The sequence below is a fragment of the Microtus oregoni genome, unplaced genomic scaffold (genome assembly GCF_018167655.1).
Source record: "Microtus oregoni isolate MIOR12 unplaced genomic scaffold, Mior012 000017F_ref0000208, whole genome shotgun sequence".
Lineage (NCBI taxonomy): Eukaryota > Metazoa > Chordata > Mammalia > Rodentia > Cricetidae > Microtus > Microtus oregoni.
In genome coordinates, this window is record NW_024543076.1 from 41,067,372 (window position 1) to 41,088,211 (window position 20,840).

General features: G+C 40.2%; 1 pseudogene; it reads right to left on the reverse strand.

Moving 5' to 3' along the window:
- Positions 1–17,689: 17,689 nt before the first annotated feature.
- Positions 17,690–18,494, reverse strand: LOC121458521 (annotated as a pseudogene).
- Between the last annotated feature and the right edge of the window lie 2,346 nt (positions 18,495–20,840).

Sequence of the window (20,840 nt, forward strand, 5' to 3'; positions counted from 1 at the left end):
ACTCATTTCTTCAAACTTTTTGTTATACTTCTCATCCATTTCTATAAGGGCATTTTTTACATGTTGTTTAAGGGACTCTATTGTCTTCATAAAGTCGATTTTTTCCACTTCTTCTGTGTTAGGTTGTTCAAATACTTCTGTTGTAAGATCATTGGGTTCTGGTGTTTTCATGTTGTTTTTCAGATTATTGGGTGAATTCTTGCCTTGGCGCCTGCCCATCTCCTCCTATTGATCCTATCCAATGGGTCCTTTAAAAACCGGATCAGGTTTCCCTGCTGGCCAAGGGCTCTGCTTACAAAATGCCCTCACTCTCTTTCGTGGTTCCTGCTGCAGGCCAAGAACCCTCTCACCCCTCTGAAGGATCTTCAGGACAGGACCAGGCTCCCCTTGTGCCAGTGACCTGGCCAACCAAAGGCCTACGTCTTTGATTCAATTGTAGTAGGGCGATCTGCTCTCCTTATTGCACGCCTGTCCCCGCCGCTTGGGTCTGCCGCTGCGCCAGTCCCCGAAAGCCTCTTCCTGTATGCGGTGTTGCGCTGCTGCCGCTCCGCTGCGTCTGGCCGCCACCGCTCCGCCTCTGTGCGTCTGCGCAAGTTTTAATTTTAATGTTAGTAAAATTTATTCCTGTAATCTCATAAATACATTTAATAGAATATGTCTAGTGTATATAGTTATTACCATAATTTCTATAGAAGACAAGAATTCAAGGAAGGTGATCCTGACCTGAAACTATAATCTCATTCTAGTTAGAGCTGTATTAATAAAGACAGAAAATAACAAATGTTAAGGAAGAGGAACTCATACATTGTTGGTAGGAATGTGGGATGGCACAGTCATCTTGAAAACAGTGTGGATGGTCATCAAAAATGTAAGCAAAACAAGAAACTAAAAGTAAAACTATAATAGGGTTGACTCATCTCATTAATGGGTATTTATCCAAAACATTACCACAGCAAAGAGTTCCATACACTTCTATGTGTATCATATGCACTACTCACAGTAGCAAAGTATGGAGCCAAAAGAAGCATCCACTGATGGATGGGCAGGTAATGGCCAAAATGAAATCCTGTCACTCATAGGAACATAGGTGGAACTTGTTAATATTAAGTGAAATAAATCAGTCACAAAAAGAAAAATGGCATTTCCTTGCTTATATATGGAAACTAAAGGAACTGTTTTTATAGACTATAGGTAACTAGTTATGGGATGGAATTTGGATTGTTCCCCAAAAGTCCATGAGTGGAAGGCCTGGTTACTAACTGGTGGTGCTGTTGAGAGAATTTGGATTACGAGGATGTTGGGTTGATCAACTGATGCGTGCAAAGATCAATGAAGTCCAAGAGGTAATGCCCATTGCAGAAAGTTGGTGACAGGATGTGTTCTGAAAGGTCTGCATTGCTGCAGACATTCCCTTTACATATCTGCCATTTGCCTGTCGTGCGAGCAGCTACACAACCACATCCTATCACTGTAATAGAGATTAGGAGGTGAAGCTAATCAGATAATTAACATCAAAATACATTTAGAAGAAGGAGAAGGTTCTAATGTTTTACCATAATGTAGGGTGAAGTACACAATGGTTTGCTACGTATTTCATAGAGATGAGAGAGAGGAGCTTGCATATTTTTCGTATAGAGAAATTATGTTTATGGAGAGAAAAATGAAAACTTCTAAATATCAATATATACATACTGTTATTATTTGTCAGGGAGAAAAACCTTCTTATCTCCCTATTTTATATCCAGAGGTGTGCATTACTGCACACCTTACTGCAGAAACATACCCACACCCACCAAGCCATACCTATAAATTGTGTTCCAATATGATGTAGCAGAAAGGGCTTTAGCTAGATGAGTCTTTTAGACCTAGTTTCACTATTAGTTAGGAATATGTTTCTTTCTTGTAGCCGTTAGTTTCCTCATGCTAAATCATAGATGGGTATGTTAGATTAAATAATTTCAAACTTCTGGCTAATGTTATAAAATTGTTAAGTTTTTCTTAATTTAAGGATGAAATAAAGAATAATAAGGAATCTACAATTTAATTTTGTATGAAATGGTTCTCATGAATATCTACTTTCTACTCAGTCATACACTAACATTTACAAAGAACTTATATTAAGAAGTTTTGGCTATTTTCTTATCAGTAATATTCTAAATAAATTTGAGAGAAACTTTATGAGATTATTGAGGTAGTTTTTATTATGAAGCTAGAAAAATTCCCAAGCAACAACAGTACCTGGATTGAATTTAGAAGTATCACAAACAAATTGAAATTAAATTAATCTTGAACTACAGAAATAAGACATAATTTAATTTTACTGTTTGATTCAAAGGCTTCATTTCTATTTATGTCAAAGAACACAAAAACAAACTCATAGAGATTATAGATTACCTTGAAAGAAAATAGTCAATTTCAGCACAAATGTCTAAGAATGTAGTGGGGGTGCATATAGCATAATGTAGTTGTTTTAAGAAAAGGTAGCTGTATAGTTAAGCCTTTTCCATATTGAGAGTCTATTATGCTAAGTTGAGACTTAAATGCTTTGCAATGTTTGATTACATTTGAGATTTCACTTAATATTTTGTTATATAAACCAGTAGCTGAGAATAGCTAAATCACATTATTTTCCAAAGAGAATGATTATTTTTTTTAAAGGGTGAAGACTAGATCTTAGTTTGAAGTATTTTTTTTTGAAGAACACAACTTATACATGTGTTTATGATTAGTAACCAAAAAAAAAAAAAAACCCAAGTACTGTAACAGGGTTCTCTTATTTGTGTCTAAAGTGTCTCTCAAAGGCTCAATTATAAAGGCACATTTGCAAGTCTGTGGCACTATCAACAGCTGGAACCTGGTGCAAGGAAACCAGGCTATGGTGTATGCCCTGAATGGGTAGTGGGACCCAGCACTCCTCTCTGCTTACTTCCTGATACCAACAGGTAAGTGGTTTTCTGCACTGTGTGATCCTCAACACAGCCTGTCAAGGCCAAATCCCACAATAAAAATGGCCCAAAGTGAGCACAGGTGGGAAGTTCTGAAATTGTGAGCCCAAATGACACCTTTCTTCCTTTTAAATCAGTTGCCTTAAGTGTTTTGCTATATCAACGAGAAACTCAATTATGAAGGCCCTGAGCACATTCCCTTGGCATCTTTATTTTCTTTCCTAAAAAGCTGTTTGAGAATCAATATCTTAATGAATATCAGAAGTCTGTATTAGTATATATATATAGTCTGTAACATGGACTATAACATGACCAATGTTTGAGAAAAGGAAATGTTATTCATAGAAATTTTCACATAAACTCAAATGATTGTTCATAGCTAGTGAATAGAAAATTCTCATCCTAATAAACTGGCTTATGAGAGAAAGGTAAACTGCTTCGGAATGATATTCCTGATTATTTAATAATTAAACAAACTAGGAAAGATATGATTGTCCTTAAGTGAAATAAACTATTACACCCAAATTTGTTCAAATCATGGCATTTAAATTCCAGGCTAGAAGCAGACGTCTATGAAAATCACACCACCACTTATCAAGATAATAAGAAACATTTTATTTTGGATTATTTTTATGGACTGCCTTCCTATTGGAGGATTTAAGATGGCTGGCCTTTTAGACCTGGGTGTTTGTCTGGATGTGAATGAACTGTTCAGATTTATTTGCAGAGCCCTTACAGGAACTGGAAATCTCTCCAACATGTTTGATGGCATGCATATAATGTATCTGTCTTCCTACGATGTTTACCACCAAGCATCTTCCACAGGAGCATAAAAATTACTTGACTCACAGTACACAGAGCATCTAAGCTGATAAATGTCTTTGTTGACAGTCTCAGGATTGCAGAAGCACCATTGTCTATAAGTTTTCTTATCTTCCTTCTGGCTGTCTCCCTTGGTCATAAACTCTGAGTGTGTAATCTCAGAGTCACTTTACAGTTCCCCATTTCATATTCTCTTAGTCAGCAAATCAAGGAAAGTTATCATCGTGTTGGATCCATGGAGCCATAATCATATTTTTAAAGTTAAACTTCCTTGTCTTTGGGTCAGAATTAGATTCTACAGTGAGAAGTTGGGTAAAAGGCTGTCAGTTTTCAGGTTAGTTTGTATTTTTGGAGAAAGGATAAAGGCACAGCAGGAAACTGAAGTGATGATTTTGCACCTTATGAGGCTCTCAAGCCGCACTTCACCAGTCCTGGGGATGGGAAGGAAACGTGAGGGTACAGGCATTACCTGACTCCTGAGCTGTTACCGTGGAGGCATTTCTATTTGTGGACTTTGTGTCTTTACAGTGTCCTTGGAACTGGTTCAGAGAAAACAAGCATGACCTCCACCTTTAAGAACCTTAGATTGCTTGAGGGAGGCATCATGTTTGGTTAGCAATACAGATCCTGGAGATGATTGCCTTTGTTCAAACCTCCTTATTTACTAATTATGTAACCTTGGGCAGGCTATTTAAGCTTTCTGTCCATTAATTTCTATATGTTTTAAAAATGACTTTTTTACTTTTAATTTATGTGTATGAGTGTTTGACCTGCATATATGCACACCATTTGAGTGCCTGTTGCCCAAGGAGGTCAGAAGAGGACATCTGATCACTCGTAACTGGAGTTACAGATGGTTGTGAGGCCCATGTAGGTACTGGGAATGGAACCTGGATCTTCTGCAAGAGCCGCAAGTGCTGCTAATCACTAATTCAAATCTTCAGCCTCAATTTCTGTATATCTGAAGTGAAGATAATGGGATTCACCATTTCATAAACTTTTTAGAATAAGATGATTCAATACAAATAACATACAAGTGCTAAGGTAAGTATGAAGTGTCTTGTACACAGTGAACATTAGATTTCTTTGATGTTTTATTGTTGACAGAACATTTCATTCTCGTTTTTCTGTGCTACTTACAGTTTGAAGTATTAAACTTAACTTCAAAAGCACAGAAATGTCTTCCCTGGTACAGTATTTGTTTCTGTCTGTTTCTCTATTTCTGTGTTGCACTAGAGAGAACGATTTAAGAAATGAAGCCAGTGGTTTGCAATCTTCTCTCAACCAGACCTATAGAACGTGTCCGAATGGCCATGCCTGGAAGATTGACAGCACTATTGCTCCAAGAGTGGTCTGGATTTTTAAGAAACCAACCAAGAAGGGAATTAGGAGCTGGGACTCTCCAACAAGACTGTGAACAACAGAGTGAGCCTGGAGTGTTTCAGAATAGCTTCTGAGGACTGTTTTTATTGATTAGTCACCCCTTATTCCACTTCACTCTAGTCTGCTTGCCTAGTTCCAGTAGATCAATACCCTTTAATACTGTGCACTAAACTAAAAGAAACCTATTTAGTGGGAACATGCCCTAGATAGCAAAAGCTGAGTAGTTCTCCACATTCCAGTCACCTACGTAACTTTTAGAGCAGAAAATCTTTTTTTTTAATTTAATCTTTTATTTATTCTTCTCTCATATAATACATTCTGTCTGTAGCTTCACTTTCTCCCTCCTCACAGTTAGCATCCACCTCCACACTCCCAGATACAGCCCCTCCTGTCTCCCTGGGGAAAGGAGTAGACATCCCAGGGACATCAACCAAACCTGGCACAAGAAGATGCAGAAAGACAGGGTACAAACACTCATATCAAGGCAGGCCAGGCAACCCAGTAGGAGGCAAAGGGTCCCAGGAGTATGCAAAAGAGTCAGATACACCCCTGCTCCCACTTTTGAGTACCCACAAACACCAAGTCAACAACTCATGAAGACTCTGTGAGCCCCCGTGAGTCTTAGTTGGTTCCCCTGACCTTCCTCGCCTGGTTTAACCAACCCCTCTGACTCCCACTATTCTTCCTTTTCCACTTCCACAGGGTTGCCAGAGCTCCAAGGGGAGGGACCTGGTGGAGACTTCCAATCATCTGGTCTTTCTCTCCACTAAAGTAGTGTTTTACTGTGGTTCTCTGCACTTGTTCCAATCATCCGATGGAGGAAGCCTCTCTAATGGGGCTAAGCACCAATCTACGAGTATAGCAGAATGATGCAGTGCAACATGAGGGCCTGCTTCTTGGGGTTTCTGTCCTGCCTGCTTCCCACAGTTGTTAGGTCCCAAAGAATCACACAGAAGGTCTACATAAGTTATAAAACTGATTGGCCCATTATCTCAGGCTATGTAGTAGCTCTTATAATGTATACTAACCCACTATTCTTATCTATGTTAGCCACAGGGCTCAGTACCTTTTTCAGCAGGGTAGGTCACATCTTGCTTCTTCTGTGATCTGGGCAAGACTGGGGGAAGAGCTTAATTTTTCCCAGAATACTCCTGTTCTCATTGCCTTAGCTCTACTTCCTGTCAGGTTGTCCTGCTAATGATTCCTGACTGGTTACTGGTCAATCAGCTTTTATTTAAAATATAATTGACAGAATATAGAATTGTCTCACACCAGTGCAGGATTCTCTTCTGTATGCTTTGAATAACTTTGGTTAATAAAGAGGCTGCTTTGGGCCTATGCAGTGCAGCGTGGGGCAAGGTGGGAATTCTAAGCAGATAGATGAGGATAGAGTAGGAGGAGTCCGGGAGAAGCAATGTAGCCACTGTAAGAGACAGATGCCAGACACTGAACTGAATCTTACTAGTTGGCCGCAATCATGTGGCTATACACAGATTGCTAGAAATGGGCTAATTTAAGATATAAGAGCTATCCAATAAGAAGTGTGAGCTAATAGGCCAAGCAGTGTTGTAATAATACAGTTTCTGTGAGATTATTTTGGGTCTGGGCAGCCGGAAATGAATGAGCAGCCTCTGTCTACAGCAGAATATCATTAGGAATCCTTTCAGTGACTTTTGATTTCCTTTCCTTTTTTTTTTTTTTTTTTTGTGTGTGTGTGTGGGTAAGGCAGTCCTGTTTGTTTCTACTGTAGGTCTCTGGGCCATCCAGCTTCTGGTTCCTGACCATCCAGGCTGAGTTACAGTGTCAGGCAAGGGCTCCCTTTTGTGGCATGGGTCTTAAATTAGACCAGTCATTGGTTGGCAACTCCCACAAGCACTGAGTACATCCTGCAGGCAGGACAGGTTGTACGGCAAAAGTTTTGAGGCTGGTTTAGTGTCCCAGTGCCACCACCTGGTTACAGAGGTGGACAGGTCAGGTTCTGTATCCTCCATCACTAGGAGTCCTCTCTAGAGTCACCCTCATAGATTTCAGGGAGTTTCGACATCACCCCATAACCAAATGCCCGCCAATTCCAGTCATCTCTCCCATACTCTCTCATTCTATCTGTCCTCTCCCACCCAATCCCTCCTGTTCCTATCTGTGCCTACCCCAGTCCACTCAATCTATTCTATTTTCCCTTCTCAGGAAGATTCATGGATCCCCTGGTGCTCTCCTTTAGCCTTTCTGGGTCTGTGGATTGTAGTGTGGTTATTCTTTACATTAATTCTATCAATTCATGAACGTAGAAGATAGCTGATAGCTATCATCTGATAGCTTCTTCAATTTTTTTCTTTAAAGACCTGAAGTTTTTGCCATACAAGTCTCACTTGCTTAGATAGGGTTATCCCAAGATATTTTATAACATTTTATTTTTTGTGGCTATTGTTGTTTCCCTGATTTCTTTTTGGTTAATTTGTCATTTGCATATGGGGGTGCTATTGACATTTTTTTAAACTAATTTTTGTATTCAGCCACTTTAATGCAGGTGTTCAACACCTGTAGGAGTTCTGTGGTAGAATTTTTGTGGGTTACTTATATATACCATCATATCATGTGTAAATAATGGTACTTTGTCTTCTTCCTTTTCAATTTGTATCCCCTTGATCTCCTTCAGTTGTCTTATTGCTCTAGCTAGAACTTCAAGTATTATATTGAATAGATATGGAAAGAGTGGTCAAACTTGGCCTCTTCCTGATTTTAGTGGAATTTATTTGAGTTTCTCTCCATTAAATTTGACATTGGCTGTTCTCTTGCTGTATATTACTTTTTGGCTTGGCATGTATGTCACTTGTATCCCTGATATCTCCAAGCATTTTATCACGAAGGGGTGTTGGATTTTGTCAAAAGCTTTTTTATTTCTTCCAGTTTGTTTCTGTGATGGACTATATTGACTTCATATGTTGAACCATCCCTGCATCTCAGAGGTGAAGGCTGATGATGTTGGATGATTTTTTTTTTTGATGTATTCTTTGTAAGGGGAGGCCACTTGTTCATTCCCAGCTGCTCAGAACCAAAATAACCACACAGAAACTGTATAAATTAAATCACTACTTGGCCTATTAGCTCTAGCTTCTTATTGGATAACCTTATTTGATAACAGCCTAAACTAACCCATCTCCATTAATCTGTGTATCACCATGTGCCTGTGGCTTACTAGCAATGTTCCATCACATTTCTCTCTGGCAGTGGCTACATGATGTCTCCCTGATTCCGCCTTCTTCCTCCCAGCTTCCTCAGTTCAGTCTTCCCCACCTAGCTCTATTCTGTTAAGCTATTGGCCAAAAGCAGCTTCTTTATTAAACAATGGCAATAAAACATATCCATAGCATATAGAGGGAATCCCACATTAATTCTTGGATTTGGTTTGATAGTATTTTAAAAAAAATATTTTTGAATCAATGTTCACAAGGGAAATTGGTTTATAATTTTCTTTCTTTGCTGAATCTTAGTGTGGTTTGGGTATCAGGGTGATGGTGGCCTCATAAAATAAATTTGGCAATGTTATTTCAGTTTTTATTTTTCATAAAAATTTGGGGATAGTATTGGCATTAACTCATCTTTGAATGTCTGGTAGAATTCTGTACTAAAACTGTCTTATCCTGAGCTTTTTTTCTTGTTGTTGTCAAGAGAATTGTAATGATTGCTTCTACTCAGTTGTGGATTATAGATCTATTTAAATTATTTATATGATCTTAATTTAACTTTGGTATGTGATATCTATTGAAAAACTATCCCTTTCTTTTAGACTTTCCAATTTTTCAGAATACAGGTTTTTGAAGTAGCACCTAATAATTTTTGGGATGTCATCAGAGTCTGTTGTTATGTCCCTGTTTTTGTTTCTGATTGTGTTAATTTGGATGCTCTCTCTCTGCTTTTTTTGTTAGTTTAGATAAGGGTTTGTCAATCTTGTTGATTTTCTCAAAGAACCAACTCTTTGTTTTATTGATTCTATTGTTTTCTTTGTTTCTATTCTTTTGATTTCAGACTTCAATTTGATTATTTCTTGCAAACTGCTCCTCTTGGGAGTGCTTGATTTTTATTTTTTTGTTCTATAGATTTCAGACATTCTGTTAAGTTGCTAGTATGAGATCTCTCCATTTTTTTTTTAATGTAGGCACTTAGTGGTATGAACTTCCTGCTTATCCATGCTTTCATTGTATCCTATATGTTTGGATATATGTTACAAAAATTTTTATTGAAATCTAGGAAGTCTTTAATTTCTTTCTTGACACAGTAGTCATTAAGTTGTGAATTTTTCAGTTTCCATGGCTTTGTAGACTTTCTGTTGTTGTTGAAATCCAGCTTTAACTCATGGTGTTCTGATACGATGTAGGGAGTACTTTGATTTTCTTGTATCTGTTGAGACTTATTTTGTGACTGTGTATGTGGTCAATTTTGGAGAATGTTTTGTGAGGTGCTTTGAAGAAGGTATAGTTTTTTCATATTTTGGTGAAATGTTCTGTAGATATATATTAGGTTTCTTTGGTTTATAATTTCTGTTAGCTCCAGTATTTCTCTGTTTAGATTTTTATCTGGATGGCCTGTCCATGGATGAAAATTTGATAGTGAAGTCTTCCACTGTCAATGTGTGAGGGTTAATGTGTGATTTAATCTTAAGTAATATTTCTTTTTCAAAAATGGGTTCTCTTGGGTTTGAGACTTAAATGTTACGAAATGAGATGTCATCTTGGTGGATTTTTCCTTTTATGAGTATAATGTTTCCTTCACCATCTCTTTTGATAAATTTTGGTTTGAAGTCTTTTTTGTTAGATATTAAGATAGCTACACCAGCTGGCTTTTTAGGCCCACTTGGCTTGGACAATCTTTTCCAATCCTTTATTCTGAGGTAATGTGTATCTTTAACCTTGATGTGTGTTTCTTGTATGCAGCTTAAAGATGAATCTTGTTTTCTTACCCATTGTGTTAGTCTGTGTCTTTTTATTGGGGAACTGAGTCAATTAATATTGAGAGATATAAGTGATAGATTCATTTCTATCACTCTGTTGTTGATGGTAGGTGAATGTGCTTCTCTTTCTTTCTAGTATCATCTATAGGTCTGAATATTTAGATATTGTTTAAATTTGACTTTCTCACAGAATAGCTTGTTTTCTCTGTATATGGTGATAAAGTGGTTTTTTTTTTTTTTGGGTATAGTCTTTTGGGCTGGCAGCTGTGGTCTCTTAGAGTCTGTTGACATCCATCCAGACCCTTCTGACTTTGAGAGTCTCCACTGAGAAGTTGAACATATCCCTAATATATCTACTTTATATGCTGCTAGTTCTCTTTTACCTGCAGCTTTTACTATTCGGTCTTTGTTTTATATATTCAAAGGTTTTATTATGATGTGAAAATGGAACTTTATTTTCTGGACCAATCTATTTGGTCCTTTTTTCTTTTTTTATTATTTTTATTGAGCTTTACATTATTCTCTGCTCTCCTTCCTACCTCTCCCCTCCCCTTCAGCCCTCTCCCAAGATCCCCATGCTCCCAATTTGCTCAGGAGATCTTGTCTTTTTCTACATCCCATGTAGACAAGATCTATGTATGTCTCTCTTAGGGTCCTCATTGTTATCTAGGTTCTATGGGACTGTAATTTGTGGACTGGTTTTCTTTGCTTTATGTTTCAAAACCATTTATGAGTGAGTACACATGATAACTGTCTTTCTGTACCTGGGTTACCTCACTCAAAATGATGTTTCCTAGTTTCATCAATTTTTCTGCAAAATTAAAGATGTCGTTATTTTTTTCTGCTGTGTAGTACTCCATTGTGTAAATGTACCACATATTCTTTATCCATTCTTCTTCCAAAGGGCATTTAGGTTGTTTTCAGATTATGGCTATGACAAAAAAGCTGCTATGAACATAGTTGAGCGCATGTCTTTGTGGCATGATTGAGCATCCTTTGGAAATACACCCCAAAGTGGTATTACTGGGTCTTGAGGTAGGTTGTTTCCTAATTTTATGAGAAATTGCCACACTGACATCCAAAGGGGTTGTACCAGCTTGCATTCCCACCAGCAATGCAGAAGTGTTCCCTTTATCCCAGAACCTCTCCAGCATAAGTTGTCATCAGTGTTTTTGGTTTTGGCCATTCTACTCAGCATTGTTTTGATTCGCATTTCTCTGATGACTAAGAATGCTGAACATTTCCTTAAATGTCTTTCAGCCATTTAATTTAATTTATTAATTAATTTATTTATTAAAGATTTCTGCCTCCTCCACCACCGCCTCCCATTTCCCTCCCCCTCCCCTAATCAAGTCCCCCTCCCTCATCAGCCCAAAGAGCAATCAGGGCTCCCTGCCCTGTGGGAAGTCCAAGGACCACCCACCTCCATCCAGGTCTAGTAAGGTAAGCAAACAAACTGCCTAGGCTCCCACAAAGCCAGTACATGCAGTAGGATAAAAAATCCATTGCCATTGTTCTTGAGTTCTCAGTAGTCCTCATTGTCTGCTATGTTCAACGAGTCCGGTTTTATCCCATGCTTTTTCAGACCCAGGTCAGCTGGCCTTGGTGAGTTCCCGATAGAACATCCCCATTGTCTCAGTGTGTGGGTGCACCCCTAGCGGTCCTGAGTATATGCTCAACCATGTTCATAGCAGCATTGTTTGCAATAGCCAGAACCTGGAAACACCCTAGATGCCCTTCAATGGAGGAATGGATGAAGAAAGTATGAATATATACATATTAGAGTACTACTCAGCAGTAAAAACAATGACTTCTTGAATTTTGCATGCAAATGGATGGAGATAGAAAACACTATCTTGAGTGAGGTAAGCCAGACCCAAAAAGAGGAACATGGGATGTACTCACTCATAATTGGTTTCTAGCCATAAATAAAGGACATTGAGCCTATAATTCGTGATCCTAGAGAAGCTAAATAAGAAGGTGAATCCAAAGGCATCCTCCTGAATATTAACCTTCATCAGGCGATGAAAGGAGACAGAGACAGACACCCACATTGGAACACCGGACTGAAATCTCAAGGTCCAAATCAGGAGCAGAAGGAGAGCGAGCACGAGCAAGGAACTCAGGACCGTGAGGGGTGCACCTACACACTGAGACAATGGGGATGTTCTATTGGGAACTTTCAGCCATTTTAGATTCCTCTGTTGAGAGTTTTCTGTTTAGGTCTGTACTTCCTTTTTCTATTGGATTATTTGTTCTTTTGATGACCAATTTCTTGGGTTCTTTTTATATTATGGAGATCAGACCTATGTCTGATTTAAGGTTAGTGAAGATCCTTTCCATTTCTGTAGGCTGTCATTTTGTCTTGTTAACTGCGTCCTCTGCTTTAAAGAAGCTTTTCAGTTTCAGGAGGTCCCATTTATTAATTGTTTCTCTCAGTGTCTGTACTGCTGGGTTATATTTAGGAAGTGGTCTCCTGTGCCAATACATTCAAGTGTACTTCACACTTTCTCTTCTATAAGGTTTACTGTGATTGGCTTTATGCTGAGGTCTTTGATCCATATGGACTTGTGTTTTGTGCATGGTGACAGACATGGTTCTATTTTCATTCTTCTACATGTTGATAACCAGTTATGCCAACACCATTTTTTAAATATGCTTTCTTGTTTCCATTTTATATTTTTTCCTTCTTTGTCAAAAATCAGGTGTTTGAAGTTTGAAGGTATGTGGATTGATATCCTGGTCTTCTATTTGGTTCTATTGGTCCTCTTGTCTGTTTTTATGCCAATACCAGGGTGTTTTCAGTACTGTAGCTCTGTAGTCGAGTTTGAAGTCAGGGATTATGATGCCTCCAGAAGCTCTTTTATTGTACAGAATTGTTTTGGCTTTTTGTATAGGGTTTTTTACTTTTCTAAATGAAGTTGAGCACCGTTCTTTCAAGGTCTGTGAAGACTTTTTCTGAGATTTTGATGGGCATTGCATTAAATCTGTAGATTGCTTTTTGTAAGATTGCTATTTTTACTATGTTAATTCTACCCACCCAAGAGCATGGGAGATCTTTCCACTTTCTAGTGTTTTCTTCAATTTCTTTCTTCAAATATTTAAAGGGCTTCCACTTGTTTGGTGAGAGTTACTCTGAGATATTTTATGCTATTTGTGGCTATTGTGAATGGTTTCTTTCTCAGCTCTTTTATCATCTGAGTACTGGAGGGCTACTGATTTTTTTGAGTTAATCTTGTATCCTGCTATATTACTGAAAGTGTTTATGAGTTGTAGAAGTTCCTTGGTAGAACTTTTGGGGTTGCTTATGTAAACTATCGTATCATCAGCAAACAGTAAGAGTTTGACTTTTTTTCTATTTGCTTCCTTCTGATCTCCTATTGGTGTCTTATTGCTCTAGCTAGGACCTCAAGAACCATATTGAATAGATATGGAGAGAGTGGACTACCTTGTTTTTTTCCTGATTTCAGTGGAATCTCTGGGAGTTTCTCTTCATTTAGTTTGATGTTGGCTGTTGGCTTGCGGTGTATTGCCTTTATTTTTGTTAGGTATGTTCCTTGTATCCCTGCTCACTCCAAGACCTTTATCATGAAGGGATTTTACATTTTGTATAAAGTTTTTCAGCATCTAGTGAGATGATCATATGGTTTTTACTTTTCATTCAGTTTTTGTTTATATGATGGATTATGTTTACAGATTTTTGTATGTCGAACCATTCCTGCATCTCTGGGATGAAGCTGACTTAGTCATGGTGAATGATGGTTATAATATGTTCTTGGATTTGATTTGCCAGTTATTTATTGAATATTTTTGCCTCAATGTTCATGACTGAGATTGATCAGTAATTATCTTTCTTAGTACTGTCTTTTTATGGTTTATCAGAGTAATTGCAGCCTCATCAAAAGAGATTGGCAATTTTCCTTCTGTTTCTATTGTGTGGAATAATTTGAGGAGTGTTGGTATTTGTTTTGCTTTGAACATCTTGCAGAATTTTGAGCTGAAACCTTCTGTTCCTGGGCTTTTTTTTTGGTTGGGAGACTTTTGATGACTATTTCTATTTATTCAGCAGTTATAGGTTTGTTTAATTTGCTTATCTGGTCTTGATTTAATTTTAGTAAGTGATATATATCCAGAAAGTTGTCTATTTTCTTTAAGTTTTTCAATGTTGTGGAGTACAGTTTTTCAAAACATGACCTGATGATTCTTTGTATTTCCTTCATGTCTGATGTTATATCCCCCTTTTCATTTCTGATTTTGTTACTTTGGATATTCTTTCTCAGCCTTTTGTTTAGTTTGGATAACGTTTTGTCTGTTTTGATTTTTTTTGAAGAATCAACTCTGTCTCATTGATTCTTATTGTTTTTTTTGTTTCTATTTTTTTATTTCACCTCTCAATTTGATTATTTCCTGCCATCTAGTTCTCTTAGGTGAGTTTGCTTCTTTTTGTTCTAAGGTTTTCAAATGTGGTCACGCTTGCAGCTTCTGGTTCCCCTTGGGGCCACCTGAAAGCCCAGGAATCCCATTAAACCTGAATATTTTTTTAATTTGGCTTGTGATTTGGCTTGATTGGGATTTTGGCATGAACAAAGAGCTCACATTAGAAATATTCCTAATATCTGGAGGTCCCACCGAGATAGGGCACTCTTTCCCTACAGCCTACAGCCATGCATGAAAGTGCCCTAGTCACAACCCGAGCTCTCCATGCCATGTTAAAACTGGCATCTGGACAACAGCAGCTGTATCTTGGTGAGTCTGTTTTGTCTTGTCTATTATTGGACTCTTGTGGAAGACACAGGCCCATGCCAAAAGTCCGATCTCAGTGGTTAGGTTGGGCCTAGCTGAGGTGAATTTTGTTTGCTTTAGGGATGCCTAGCATTCAATTTTCACTACTCCATTTAGGCTTAAGAGCTATTTTGGCAGACACACTGTAATAGACTTAGACTATGCAGCAGTTCAAAGCCAGATCTGCTGTCAAAATCTTTATAAATTGGGACTGTCTGTTACAATCTGTCCTGATGCCTAATTTCCCTATGCACTAAGATTTGGCCTCAATACTATCTTGATAATGGGACACGTTGGTCACCAGAAGGAAGCCTTGAGCTTACCATCCTCTGGACCTAGAAAGTTTTTTGTCACCTTGGGGACAAATGGGCAGAGCTTACATCGGTCCATGGTGTTTAGGCACTGTGTTCTTGCTCCTCTCTCAGTAGCCAGTGTCTCACAGCAGGTCACTAGGGCCAAGATGCCTCCAACAACTCCAGCCTGACCATGCAGCCAGAGGCACTGGTCCCTCCCCGACTCCCTCAAACCCACACTATCCACCCCCTCCTGTGGAGCAACATTCTCCACATTCCTCTCCTTCCATGTCTTCATCTATCCCTTCCCTCACTATTCCAGAATTTCAAAGTCAACTGCCACCTTACCTACCTTTCTCTCCCCACCCCCTCCTACTTCATCTTCCCATCCTTGGACCCCCTAGCACCCTGGGATAACCCTTCCTAATCTTCCTCAGTCTCCTCCCATACAAGATCCCACCATAACTTCTCCCTTCTCTGCCCTCTCCAGGAAGTCGGGGGAGCAGATGGCATTATTAAAGTTCATGCTCCCTTTTCTCTTCCAGATCTCTCTCAGATAAAAAAAAAAATAACAGCTAGTTTCTTTTTCTACTAATCCTTCTGCTTATAATAAAATGTTTCATTACAGAGGCAAGGATTATGGTCCGTTGCCTTCTTCTGGGTATGGAAATGGTATCAGAAAAATGTAGTTAATTTAAAAAACCCAACCATTTTTTAAAAATTGGTTACAAGACACCATGGTTCAATATACCAGGCTAGATCCAGTCTCCCCAGTGGGAGCCATAGTCTTGGCTACTTATTTTATTTCTCAGTAAGCACCAGATATTAGAAAAAAGTTAAGAAAGGCTGTAGAGGGTCCCCAAACCCCTATACAGTAATTAGTGAAAATGGCCTTTAAAGTTTTTAATGCCCAAGAAGAAACAGCAGAGTCTTCCCGACAGACAAGGCTACAACAAGCAGTTAATCTGCAGGCCCAGGCCGTAGCAGCTGCCCTAAGGCCACAGGAAGGGGGGCGGGGGGGGGACAAGGGAAGCCAACCACAAGGCTCTACCCTAATGGAGCCCAGCCTAAGTCAGTCTCACAGACAAGCTGTTACAAATGTGACCTTAATAGCCATATGACATGATATTGCACTAAACATCCTATGAGGCCATGCCCTATCTGACAGCAACCTGGACATTGGAAATCACAATGCCACTATGCGGGCTTGTCCTCTATGCCATGCCCACAGGAAGTAGCCAGAATTGAGTCAATGCCCCCTTTTCCAAAGAAAGCCTAAATGTTAGTCAAAATACCACCTCAGCTTCCTGTCACCCCTTATACAAACAGTCTGGAATGTAAGTCTTGGTCTTGGGCCTCCATCTTTGGAAGCCCTTCCCCTGTGCCTGACAAACCTTGACCTCTCCCCCAGAGGAGGATCAAAGCAACCCACTAAATCTTGAGCACTCCCTCCATCTATTTAATGTGCTCTCCAGAGAGTCCCTTCATGGTCCTCCCCACCCCATGGGTTGCTTTTGTGGCTTCGCGGTTCCTTTTGGGGCCACCTGAGAGCACAGGAATCCCATTAACCTGGATATTTTTAAATTTGACTTGTTGTTATTTGGCTTGATTGTGATTTTTGCATTGGGAGAGAGCTTACCTTAGGAATATTCCTAACAGTTCCTGATCATTTTCTTATGATTTCTGTTTCTATAATTCCCTCAGCTTATGTTTTCTTTCTTTCTTTTTTTTTTTTTTGAGATTATGTTGTGCTCTTTATTGCCAAAAATAAAAACTTGTAAAAAGACAACTACTGTTGATCAATGAATATCCTTTCCTTTCTGTGCTGGTGTGGGCTTCTCCCCAGGCTGCCTGAAAACCATGGTGGGCAGGTTTGTTCCTATCTGGAGACCTGCTTAGGGCAGGGCCTGAACTTCACTGAAGAGAAAGGAAATGTGGGAGGGGCCTGTCATGCCCCCTCCCCCCCCCAAGTCAGGTCAGAGAATAAAACAGCAAGTTCACCTGTGGACAGAGAGGATGGCCAGGATCTAATACTAGTCCCAAAGGGTGACATCTCAGCTTAGGGACACCAGTAAGTCGGCCCGGACCCTGACCCTGGGAAGACTTGAAAGGCCACGGCCTGCTTCAGTGAAGGTCCTAATACTCAGTCCCAACACCAGAAGCCAAGTAGGCTGTGAAAGCTCCTCTCCCTGGACAGAGATTTAAACAGCTGGACTGACCAGATATCTAAGTCAGTGGCTCTCGACTAGGAAGCAATAGGGCCCCTATTGCTAGTGAGCTAGGAAACAGGTTGGAAGGGATGTCTGGGGTTCTGAGGAATACCACAGTGATCAACAAGGTAGGCCAGGGATGCTAAATGCCTAGTGAAAAACTGTCTTGCCTAATACCAGCGGAACCCTGGCAATCTCTCCGGGAAGCTTGAGCAACTGCAGTCCAGAGCCTTGAAACCAGAAAGCTTCTCAAGATCTGAAGTCCAGTGGTCACCTTGAACCTAGTCGTCTGCTGCGGGTGAGCTGTGGCTAGTTTATGGTGAGCACGTCACTCTGGATCTCATGACTTAGCTGAGTCTGTAAGTCACTCAGCTTCTTCTTTAACCCAGAGAGGGCTGAGAGGACAATGGTTTCAGGGCGCAGAGAGCCACAGGACTCCACATTGTAGTAAAACCTCTCTGGCTTGCCATTGGGGTCATAGGGAGCCTGAGACTCATCCTCATCAAGCTCGGAGTACTCGCTCTTTGGCCATTCCTCGGGCTTGGGATACACCGTGTGCCTAAGTGCGTTGTCTGGGTCATATTCAAAAGCCACCCCTGCAGTAGGGTTCCACTTGGCATGTTCCTTGCCAAAGCCCTTCTTGGCATAGGCTCGAAGTCTCAGTTCCTGGCCCTTCCTCAGCTTGACAATAAGGATGTCATCCTGCTCCACATAGTCATTGGGGTCGTTATCCCGGCTCCGGGATGTCACCGGAATAACCCGAGGGCTGTTGGAGATGAGATCCCGAGAGTTAACGTGGCGAGTCTGGTCTTCATTGCACCTCACGTCAAGAGTGAATTCCACGGAGCACTCAGGGCAGAACTCTTCGCTCGTGCAGTCCCGGGAGTACTGCAGTTTGTCCACAATGTCATCACTAGTGAGGGGGATCAATCCAATGAAGGACTGAGGAATTGGCATCAATCTGAACCCAATCGATGGCTATTATGGGCACCTCGGCGATGAAGACCCTCCGAATGGAATTGGCCACCGCCAGGTCCGTGTTTTCGATAATGAACTTGACGTTCTCTTCGGTGAGTTCCCTGATCCACACGGTGGACTGGTTGGCGTACGGCATCGCGACCTGCTGCCAGCCTCCCGCGCCGGTCCCGCGGCGCGCCTGCGCGGTCACCAGCAATTTGTCGGCCAGCTTATGTTTTCTTTATTGTCTCTATTTTGGTTTTCATGTTTTGAATAGCTTCTTTCATATGTTTAATTTCTTTTTATTGGTTTTCTTTAAGGGATTTGCTAATGTCTTTCAATTTTTTTGATTGTCTTTTCCTCTATTTCTTTGAGGTAATTTCTCATTTCCTCTTTAAGAGTTTCAAACATTCTCCTGAAGTTATATTTTCGGTCATTTTTTTCTGCTTCACCTATATTTGGTTGTTCAAGTCTTGTGGTTGTAGGGTCTTTAGGTTTTACTGGTGTTGTGTTGCTCTTTGTAGTATTGCATGTGTTCTTACCTTTTCTACTCATCTTTTCCTCTAATAGGTGTGTTTGGGGCTGTCAGTGATTCTGTTTAATTTTCTAGGTGCCAGTGAATCCAAGGCTAAGATGGTTGTTCCTCGTGGTACAGTTAGTGCCACAGTTCTAGTTACCCCTTTGGTCACTCCATGTTCCTGGAGGTCGCTCAGCACTCCCAGGCTTTGCTCCACTCCCTTGAAGTTTGCTGTCTCAGACCTGCTCTAGCCCAGGTTGTCAGCTTTGACCTGTTTCTGTAAATCCTGGTTTGGATCACTCCTGCAGAGGTCCCTGGCTTGGAGTTGGTCCTTCAAAAGTCTCTGGCTCTGGTCTCCTCCCTTGACATTCCCAGGCTTGGGTGCACCTAGACCCACAGAGGACCTGGCTCAGGATTACTCCTTCAGAGGTCCCAGACTCACGTCCAGACCCACAGAGGTTTCTGGTTCCTACCTATTCCCTTTGATGTACCAGATCAATTCACAGACACACAGAGGTCCTACCTCAAGCCTATTCCCTCTGAGGTCCCAGACTCATGCCTGGCCCTGCAGAGATCTCTGGTTCCTGCCTACTCCCTCGGAGCTCCCAGGTTCATTACCAGACCCACAGGGAACCTGGCTCAGTCTGTTTGCCTCAGAAGTCCTAGGCTCATGCCCAGACCCACAGGGTTTCTGGCTTAGGTCTACTCCCTTGAAGGTCCCAGATTCATGTCTGGACCCTCAGCAGTTTCTGGCTCTTGCTCACTCACTCAGTGATTGCTCCCCTGTATCTGTTCCTGTGGAGTTCCCTGTCTCAGGTGTGCTCTGGCCCAGGTCGCTGGCTCAATCCCGGTCCACCAATGTCCCTGAAGTGGATCTGCTCCTGCTGCCATGGAACTTGTTTCCTCAGGCCTTCTGCATGGTTCTTATATCTTTATAGCCTTCTCCTTTAGATTAGGTAAATTTTCTTCCATGATTCTGTTGAAAATATTTTTTTGGGAGCTGAAATTCTTTGATTCTTATTATTCTTAATGTTGGGCTTCTTGTAGTGTCCCATATATCCTGGAATTTTTTTCGTGTCAGTAATTCTTTTATATTTAAAATTTTTTGACTGATGTATCTGTTTCTTGTATAATGTCTTCAAAGCCTGAGATTCTCTATTTCATATTTTTTTTTTGGTGATGTTTGTGTCTGTAGTTCTGTTTACTTATCTAGATTTTCTGGATTCAGAATTATCTCAATTTGTGTTTTCTTTATTGTTTTTATTTCCATCTTCAGGTTTTGCACAGTTTTATTAATTTCTTTCAATTGTTTGTTTGTTTTCTTGACTTTCTTTAAGGGATTTACTCATTTACTCCATTTTTGTCTTTCCCTTGATTACTTTAAGAGATTTATTCACTTCCTATTTAAGCAACACTATCATTTTCATGAAGTTGGTTTAATGGTCATTTTCATGTGCTTCAATTGTGTTGGAATATTCAGTGCCTGCTGTAGTCAGATAATGGTGACATATTACCCCGGCTATTGTGGATTATGTTCTTATGTTGGCATCTAGGCATCTGGATTTGGAGTCAATATTTGGAGTGCTGATTTCTGAATGTGTCTTTGTTGGACACATGTTTTGTTCCTTGTTTTCTGTTTTCTTTCTGGCCTGGATGGCTCACAGTTGAGCAGAGGCTCTGCCTGAGTTGAAGAATGGTCTTCTGGTAGGCATGTCATTTGTTTGGATATGAGGTATCTGCTGGATTTCAGGTTTGGTGTTCTGTTAGGTATGTCCTTTGGTTGGGTAAGGGGTATCTGCCCATGGGAACCAAGAGAGTTAGAAACTCAACTCTTAAAACATAGTCTTCCCAAAAGTCAAGTAGTTCCCTTTGGGGATTAATGAAGTTTCTCCTTTGCACCTTGTTAGAATCAATTTCTTCCAAAAGCGTGAAATGATAAGAATCTTATTTTTTAAGTGGGTATAATGGTGCACACCTTTAATCCCA